Here is a 10,213-nt window from a genome sequence, read left to right as displayed (position 1 = left end):
ACTGTTTTGAGTATGTTTTCTAGAATTAGTTACATTCCTCAGTGTAATGTGTTAGGGATGCTCTCCAGGCATGACCCCAAGTCAGCAGCTTCACCATCACTTAGGATGCTGTTTAAGATGTGGTTCTGGGGCCCCACCCTACACCCAAGGAATCCGAAATTCCGGGGGTGATGCTCAGCTTCCTGTGATTTAGCAAGCCCCTCTAAATCTAAACCTTGAGTCATTCTTTTAAAACATTTGTGTTTTATCACTCACTCTGTGCCACATATTTGGTGCTCACAACATTTGCTGACTAAGTGAACAAATGAATAAGTAATGAAACATTAGTGTAGATTATGATAAAATATGCAAAGCAATTATATATTTTTATACAAAACTCCAGAGGCAGCAACCAATTAAGAATTCATAAGCATTTATTTTGGAGGAAAGCATCCTGCTATGCACTGTGGAAAAAAATAAGGTACATAAAGCATGTCTCCTACCATAAAAGTACCCGAAATATAGTCAGGCAATGGACGCATATTAAAAGATGGGGAACAAGGGCCGCCTGGGTGGTTCAGTCGGTTGAGCGTGAGACTCTTAATTTTGGCACAGGTGATGATCCCAGGGTGATGGTGTTAAGCCAAGAGACACAGAGACCAAATGAGACCACTGAAGCCGAATTAAAGGCGTCTTTATTACCAGCCGGAACCGCACAGAGTTTAATACAGAACTAAATGCGCGGCCCCGAGTCCAAGGACTTAGGGCCTTTTATAATCAGCAAGCAGGAAGAAGGCAGGACAGAAGCAGAATTGAGCGGTTATTGTAAAAAGGCTACAAAGTGATAAAGAGGGCACCCTTATCCTGGTATGTATAACATTTGTTATTTTGAAGGCGCGGTTTAGGACCATAGGAGAGTTTCAAGGGAATAGCCATTACGTCAAGGACAAAGTATGCAAACTGTATCATAAACAACCATTAGCAAGGGACATTAAGCCTTGTCTTCTTTTTTTTTTTTTTCCTTGCACCTGAGGATAGTCATGTAGCCCTCCATGTAGACCCAGAAGGTAAACTCTGGGTTAAGATGGAAGGACTAAAGCTAAACTCATGTACAACAATGGTATCGAGCCTGGAGCTGGGCTCTGCCCTGAGCTTGGAGCCTGCTTAATACTCTCTCTCTCTCTCTCTCTCTCTCTCTCTCTCTCTCTCTCTCTCTCTCTCTTTCTCTCTCTCTCTCTCTCCCCCACTCTGTTCTCCCCCACTCACAGGAGCTCTCTCTCAAATAAACTAAAAAATAAAACAAAAAAATAAAAGATGAGTAACCTAATGAAGGAGTTTATGATGATACCCAAATCAGTGTTAAAAATGTTGGGGGTGCCTGGGTGGCTCAGTTGGGTAAATGCTGGACTTTGGCTCAGGTCATGATCTCTTGGATTTTGAGTTTGAACCCCACATGGGGCTCTGTGCTGACAGCTCAGAGCCTTGGAGCTGCTTCAGATTCTGTGTCTCCCTCTCTCTCTGACCCTCCCCTGCTCATGCTGTCTGTCTCTGTCTCCCTAAAATAAATTAAAAAAAAAAAAAAGGAAGGCTTGTACAAGGGAAGAATTATAAGGTGCCACATTATATCAGGATGACATTCAAAAAGAACCCTAAAGTAATGGCTTAAGAGTTTGTATATGATCCTTCAGGTACAAGGAAGCATCAACAATTTGGAACATGAAGACAGCCAACCTCTTCATTGATCTTCATGTGGCAGAAGAAGCGTGAGAGAGAGCTCTCTGGGGTTCTTGTTATAGGGCGCTTATCCTATCCAGCGGAGCTCCAGCCTCATGACCTAATCACCTAGAGGCCCCGCCTCCTCATGCCATCGCCTTGGGGGTTAGGATTTCAATTTATGAACTTGGAGGGTGGGGCACAAACATTCAGTTCATAACACTCTGAGACAATGGATGAAGCTAAATTGTTTTGTAAATATTCAGAAAGGTCTGTGGAAGTCACTGATGACAGCAGCAGTGAATAAGTTATTAGCTGCAAAACTACAGAGCCTGCACTCCCGCTGATGTCAACGCGGGTTTCTGCTCTGGAAGTGCTCATTTAGAAACAAATTTTAAGAGCTAATATGTATATTTTACATACATGAGATACATTATTTATAAATGTATTTAAAGTATACAATAACATATCATATATATTTTTAATATAACATATCATTATTTATATATATTTAAAGGATATAATGACATATATTATATAACAATATCTGTTATATAATAATATAATATATATATTAGGCACTTTCCCTATGCCTCGCTTGACAATAAATAATTTGCAGGGACTCCTGGATGCTCAGAGAGTTAAGTGACTCAGGTCATGATCTTATGGTTTGTGGGTTCCAGCCCCACATCGGGCTCTGTGCTGATGGCTCAGAGCCTGGAGCCTGCTTTGTCTCCTTCTTTCTCTGCCCTTCGGGAGCTTACAGAGCTCAAACTCTGTCTCTTTCTCTCTCAAAAATAAATAAACATTAAAAAATTTAAAAACAAGATTTTGCAAATATGTCCTTTTTTATATAATCTTTTAATGTTTATTTGAGAGAGACAGAGTGGGGGAGGGACAGAGAGAGGGGGAGACACAGAATCCAAAACAGGCTCCAGGCTCTGAGCTGTCAGCACAGAGCCCAATGCAGGGCTCCAACTCAAGAACTGCGAGATCATGACCTGAGCCAAAGCTGGGTGCTTAACTGACTGAGCCCCCCAGGCGCCCCTGTCCTCTCTTAATACTAACCAGAATCCTATGAGCTGTGATCACTGAAAGAGGAAGCTGAAGTCCTGAAGAGTAGGTGGCATCAAAGTGACATACCAAATGGCGGACTTAGAACTTGCACCAGTTCTGCTGGTCACCAAAGTGTGTGACTTCAACCACTTTCCTGATGTAAAACAAACCTGTTTACAGCCTGATAAAGTATATACATTCTTTATTCGAATTCCTCTGTTGTACCTCAAAAAACAAGCATATGACTCCACTAAAGATAGTCTTTATATTTCAAACAATTTGTTAATGATGTTAACTACAGAAAATTGTTGTGCAAGAAACTCTTTCAATTCTAACACTTTCATATTGACCCAGAACAGACAGCAAAGTGTTGGAGACCCGTGTCTTCATTCAAACAACCATAAGCCGTACTTCTGGTCACAATCCAAATTGAAGACACTCCAATCTAGAAATATCTGTTCCCATTGCTAACTAACCTGCTTACTAGGGATTCATAAATTAAAAGTGGAATTGATAAAAATATAAACACTGTAACAAAATTAGGAGGGTATTAAATGTGTTTCCTATTTACCTGAAAAGATTCTGATAAATATCCCCATCCAAAGAGTGGCAAACTGTAAACCAAGTTTATTTTCTTCTCAAATTATCTTTACATTTAATGTAGTTGAAATTTCTTTGCTTCATACACTTGTTAATCCTGTATTATATACATGTCTAAAATCTAGAAGCATATTTTAACCTTTTAGAAACATGTCTATAACTCAATCTTCTATACTCTCTGAATCAAAAACTAATTATGTTTATTTCTTTGACCCTTAGATATTGATAAACTGTCATCTGCTTGGGGATAGATGTCTACTGACAAATATCACTTAATGGCCCTAAAATAAATGTGTTAAATGTTATCATGATTAATAGTAATTTTCAATCGAATATAAATATAAGTATTGTTTAAAGTGACAAAACTTCCTCATAAACAAAGGAAATTGTGGGGAGGGCCCTATCACCCTAAAATATTTTTGGAAGAAAGATTAAAATTCTGGAAGTATTTTTTCAAAAAACTTAATGCTAAAAATTGCTTTTTGCTTTTGTCAAATAAACGTACAAAGTTTAAAATCTTTGCTTTTTCTCATCGAGTGGAGAATTCAAATTTTCAGAGTGTCCTAGGTCAGACTTAACTATACCTTTTTGAGAAAACTGTCAGATAAACTCAACATACAATTTGGATAAAAAATATTTAAATCCTGTTTATGTTTAATGTTTCAGTTCTCTTTCTGAATTGACCTATATATATTAGTTTTTGAAACAATGGTTCATATAATCATATTTAATGCTTTAAATCTCATGTGAATTAGCCATTTAAAATTTAAGTATTTTTAAGGGAGAATAAATTTAACATACTTGACATAAAGTAATAGAAATAAAGTTTACTCTTTTCAAATACTATTGGGTCCTTGATATTGGTCAGATACTATGTAAGAATTGTATTTGCCACTTGAAAATTGTAGCTATTATTAGAGAAGCCACTGGATTTATTTTTATAATTTTTTTCAGATTACAAATGTAATCCATGTTACTCTCGGGTAATTTGAAAAATATGGATAAAATATGACAATGGCGCTCAATATCATTCGCCATTAGAGAAATGCAAATTACACCCACAAAAAGATTCAAAATATATGGAACAAAAGCTGACAGATTAATGAGAGAAATGGACAATTCAGTAATAATAATGGGAGTCTTTAATATCACACTTACAATAATGAATAGAGCAAGTAGACTGAATATCAAATAGGAAGTAGACTACTTCAAACGACACTATAAACCAACTGGTCTCAACGTTGAGTGCTCCCCCAACCACAAACAGCAGACACACATTCTTCTCAAGGGCACATGGAACATTCTCTAAGATACACCACGGGTTGTGATGCCCCCTCAGCCCCTCTGGCCAACCTAGTAGTCAGTAAGCTTTTCTTAGCCCACATGATTGATGAACTAAACCTTCCTTTGTATAACTGTGGACCATGCCTCCTGTCCTAGACAGAGCAGAGCACTTTTGCACAACATCAGGTTTTCTTGTACAACCTCCCTTGAGTACCAAGAAACTAGACCTTCTTGCACAATCTCCAAGCATTGAGATAACTCTGTAGCTGGCATCATTGAGTCTGCACAAAATCAAGAAAGGTTGCCGACCCTAACTGATTAAATGCCTTTAAAAGTCTCTGGGCCAGGGGCACGTGAGTGGCTCAGTCAATTAGGCATCCGACTCTTGGTTCTGCTCAGGTCATGATCCCACCATCATGAGTTCAAACCCCATGTTGGGCTCTGTGCTGACAGTGTGCAACCTGTTTAGGATTCTCTCTCTCTCTCTCTCTCTCTCTCTCTCTCTCTCTCTCTCTCTCTCTCTCTCTCTCTCCTCTGCCTTCCCCAACTCATGCACTCAAGTGCTCTCTCTCACTCTCTCTCAAAATACATAAATAAACATTAAAAAAAAAAAAAAGTCCCTGGGTCAGACAGGAATGGTGGAGTTGACATGAGAACAAGAGTCTGCCTTCTCATCTGGCTGGTCTCCTGAATCAAGTTCATGTACCTTTCTAGTCAAAACTTGGCTGTTGAGAATTGGCTTTCAGAGTAAGCTGAACTTGGGTTTCAGTAACAAATCAGGCAAAAGCCAGGAGAGCAATGCCACAGGCTTGGATGGACAAAGCAGTCGGACCTGCAATGTGCCAGGGCTCACTCTTAGCTTCCAGGACTAGTCATTCTGATGGTCAAGGGAGACTAACTGCTCCATACCAGTTGGCCTTGGAAGGGGGCCTGGGAGGCCAATCCTCCAGTTGCCTCCACTGTTTTTGTCTCAGGGAATCTCCCTGCTGATTCCCAACCTACCCACGCCAACTGCCAAGCTGGCTTTTTGGTTTCAGTGACAAGGAAAGGAGGATTTGGGAAGCCGATGAGTTTCTGGACGGGCAAGTCCATCAAAATGCATGCCCAAGCGTGTTTCTCACTTGGGAAGCGCTGGATGTTTTTGGTTTGTTGTTCTTGCTTTTTTCCCATTAGAAAAGCATGGCTTGGGGGAGAAACTAAAAGGGACCTGAAAAATGGTCGCTCTACTTAGAATTTGGAACAAATCTGTTTGGAGGCATATGTGGGTTGTGTTATGTTAAATATGTGTACAATGGGAGGCTCCATCTCTGTCTCACCAACAGCCCATTGGGTCATATTTTGAATAAATGGAAGGAATATAGTGAGAAGCTCATGACTAAGAAAAGGATGATTTTTTTTCTTGTAACACAACATGTATATGTATGTCAGTAAACCCCTCAACTTTCGGGGAAGAACAAATGCTAATAGATTCATCTTGACATAATTTTGTTTTTCCTGTGTTCTTCCTGAACTTCTGCCTAAGAAGATAGCGAATACTACTTTTGTTCCCAAAGAAAGCCCATTAGGACGTATTTTAAATAGGGGAACCTGGGTGGCTCAGTCTGTTAAGTGGTCAACTCTTGATTTCAGCTCAGGTCATGATCTCACGGTTTGGTTTGTAAGATCGAGCCCCATGTCAGCCTCTGTGTCGAAATCAAAAAGTCTGCTTGGGATTCTCTATCTCCCTCTCTCTATTGTTATTCCCCCACTCTCTAAATAAATAAATAAATAAGCAAACAAACGAACAAACTTTTTAAAAAAGGACATATTTTGGGCACCTGGTAGCTCAGTCAGTTAAGCATCCAACTTCAGTTCAGGTCATGATCTCATGGTTCCTGAGTTCAAGCCCCACGTCAGGCTCCACTCTCAGTGCAAAGCCTGCTGCATATCCTCTGTCTCCCTTTCTCTCTGCCCCTCCCCAGCCCGCACTCTCTCTTTCTCTCTCTCTGCCAAAAATAAATATTTTTTTTTAAAAAGGACCTATTTTAAACGGTGCGAAGACCTAAAAAGGGTCAGAGAAAAAGCCTATTCTGCCAGAGGGAGAGGCAGGAGACAGAGATAATGGAATGTTATCATTCAAACTTTTTTTTTCCTTTTATAGTTTATTGTCAAGTCGGTTTCCATATAACACCTAGTGCTCATCCCCACAAGTGCCCTCCTCCATGCCCATCACCCCCTCCCCCATCAGCCTTCAGTGTGTTCTCAGTATTCAAGAGTCTCTCATGGTTTGCCTCCCTCCCTCTTCCCCAACTATTTTCCCCCTTCCCTTCCCCATGGTCCTCTGTTAAGTTTCTCCTGTTCCACTTATGAGTGAAAACATATGGTATCTGTCCTTCTCTGCCTGGCTTATTTCATTTCACATGACACCCTTGAGTTCCATCCACTTTGCTATAAATGGCCAAATTTCATTCCTTCTCATTGACATGGAGTATTCCATTATATAGATAAGCCACATCTTCTTGATCCATTCATCAGTTGATGGACATTTAGGTCTTTCCATGATTTGGCTATTGTTGAAAGTGCTGCTATGAACATTGGGGTACATGTGCCCCTATGCATCAGCACTCCTGTATCCTTTGGATACATTCCTAACAGTGCTATTTCTGGGTCATAGGGGAGTTCTATTTTTAATTTTTGAGGAACCTTCACATTGTTTTCCAGAGCAGCTGTACCAGTCTGTACTACCACCAACAACACTACACAAGGGTTCCCATTTCTCCACATCCTTGCCAGCATCTGTTGTTTCCTAAGTTGTTAATTTTAGCCACTCTGACCAGTGTGAGGTGGTATCTCCGTGTGGTTTTGATTTGTGTTTCCCTGATGATGAGTCACGCTGAGCATTGTTTCATGTGCCTGTTTGCCATCTGGAGGTCTTCTCTGGAGAAGTGGCTATTCATGTCTTCTGCCCATTTCACAGAACTTGCATATGCTATAAAATAGTGTTGCATAAATGTCCTAAATTACTTTAAAAATGTAATGGAAGTAATGAAAGATTTGGGTAAACGCATCACAGCTATAGATACCTTAACTGTAGATCCTTTTAGCAACTGGTTAAATTCAATACCATCCAAATGGAAGTACATGCTTTTAGGCATCGCTATGTTTCTTGTTCTCCTTGGTTGTTGTTTGAGTTTTGCATCTGTCAGGCAAAAGTTAGCTTTATTCATGCTAGCTTGAAGATGTCCCTACTCTCTCTTCCAGTGGAAACGCTGGAAACAAGAGTCTTGCACTGTGTAGGAGTCTTCCATTCCAAACTCCCTACATTGTCCCTAATCAGCAGAAAATAAGTAGAGAAAATGGACCTTTGGCCCTAATCCCATAGATCTGAAATGATAAGATTGACAGTGGGGAACAGAAGCCACTCCCTTGGCCCTCTTGCCAGCCTAATAGTCTTTATACTGAGCAATCACTCTGAGCCCATGTGATTGACGAACTAAACCTTTCTTTGTATATCTATACAACATGCCTTCTTTCCTAGAGGGAACAGAGCTAGTCACCAGGCTCTCTCACACAACCTCTCATGGGTCCTAAAGAACCAGACTATCTTGCACAACTTCTCCTAGTCACCAAGGAACAAAACCTTCTCCACACCACCCTACCCCAACCACCAAGGAACTAGGACTCCCTTGCAAAACCTTTGAGCACCGAGATAACTTTGTAGTTGGCCACATTGCGTCTGCCCGTAATCAAGAAATGTCACAGACCACTGCATTTCTTTAACTGATCAAACCCCTTTTAAAAATCTCTGGGCTAGTCAGAAATGACTCTTGGACAATAGTCTGCCTTCTCCCCAAGTGGCCAGCCTCCTGAAAAAAGCTCATATGCCTTTTCAATCAAAACTCATCTCTTGAGTATTGGCCTTTTGAGGGATGGGCAACCAAATCTGGGTTTAGTAACAGTTGGACTATAAAACAAGCCTCAGTACATCTAAAGGGACTTAAATTCTGGAAACAAACCACAATGGTATGTCTCCATATACAGTAAAACCTTGGATGGCGAATAACTTGTTCTGCGAGTGTTCTGTGAGACAAGAAAACATGTCTAATAAATGTTAACATAATAAACAAGTGATGTATTTCAATATGACTAGTACGTGATGCCAAACATATTGAGATCATACGTGATTGTACATGAACATACATGATCACAACTGAGCCAATGGTTCTTGAAATTCACTTTGATATACAAGTGCTTTGGATTATAAGCATGTTTCTGGAACAAATTATGCCCACCAAATGAAAGTTTTACTATATATGAAATGTCCAGAATGGATAAAGCCCTATACATAGAAAGGAAATTAGCAGTGTCCAGAAGCTGGAAGCAGAGGGAAATAGAAATGGCATTTCTTTGGGGAGAACTAAAAATATCAGGATTAGAAAGTGGTTATGGTTGCACAACTCAAACCACTAAGAACAGGTTGGCCATCGGCTCAATACCCCCATGTGACCTTAATTCATCCGTGTAGAGGAGGATAATCATCTAAGCTCTCTCTGAATTTCTGACTCTCAAAATCATTAGACATAGTAATGTGATTAATATCTTAATCCATTAAATTCTAGTGTAGTTGGTTATATAGTAGTAGATTCTGGGACTTAATTTGGTATCTGGAAGTAGAGTGTTGCCATAAAACACCAAAACTGTATAGTTATATCTTGGGACCAAGCACTAGACAAAGGATCCTAAGGGGGTTGTGGATGAAAACTTGAAGAGTTAGAGAAAGCTGTAGAAAAAAGGCCCAGGTTATATACTGGTAGAACAAGAAGCTTCATATCAATTTGGCTTTTCAAGATGGCTCCTAAGGCTCTTACATTGTCCCAAATTAATATCACATGTGGCTAAAGGTAAATAAGGCCTTCTCTCATAAGGAAATTTGACTATGTCAGGACACCTAGGTGGCTTAGTTGATTAAGCATCAACTTTGGCTCAGATCATTATCTTGCAGATCATGAGTTCGAGCCCCGTGTCAGGCTCTGTGTTGACAGCTCAGAGCCTGGAGCCTGTCTTCAGATTCTGTGTCTCCCTCTCTCTCTGACCCTCCCCCACTAGCACTCTGTCTCTCTGTCAAAAATAAATAAACCTTAAAACAATTTTTTTTCTTCATAATATTTTATTGTCAAATTGTTTTCCATACAACACCCAGTGCTCTTCCCCTTAAGTGCCCTCCACCATCACCACCACCTTTTTCCCCCCTCCCCCTTCCCCCTCAACCCTCAGTTCATTCTCAGCATTCAATAGTCTCTCAAGTTTTGTATCCCTCTCTCTCCCCAACTCTCTCTCCCTCCTCCGTTCCCCCTGGTTCTCCATTAGGTCTCTCTTGTTTTCCTGCTAGACCTATGAGTGCAAACATATGGTTTCTGTCCTTCTCTGCCTGGCTTACTTCACTCAGCATGACACCCTCAAGGTCCATCCACTTTCCTACGAAGGGCCATACGTCATTCCCTCTCATTGCCATGTAGTACTCCATCGTGAATATATACCACATCCTCTTGATCCATTCATCAGGTGATGGACATTTAGGCTCCTTCCATGTTTTGGCTATTGT

This window comes from Suricata suricatta, chromosome 4 (genome assembly GCF_006229205.1).
Source record: "Suricata suricatta isolate VVHF042 chromosome 4, meerkat_22Aug2017_6uvM2_HiC, whole genome shotgun sequence".
Taxonomy (NCBI): domain Eukaryota; kingdom Metazoa; phylum Chordata; class Mammalia; order Carnivora; family Herpestidae; genus Suricata; species Suricata suricatta.
This window is presented reverse-complemented; position numbering follows the sequence as displayed.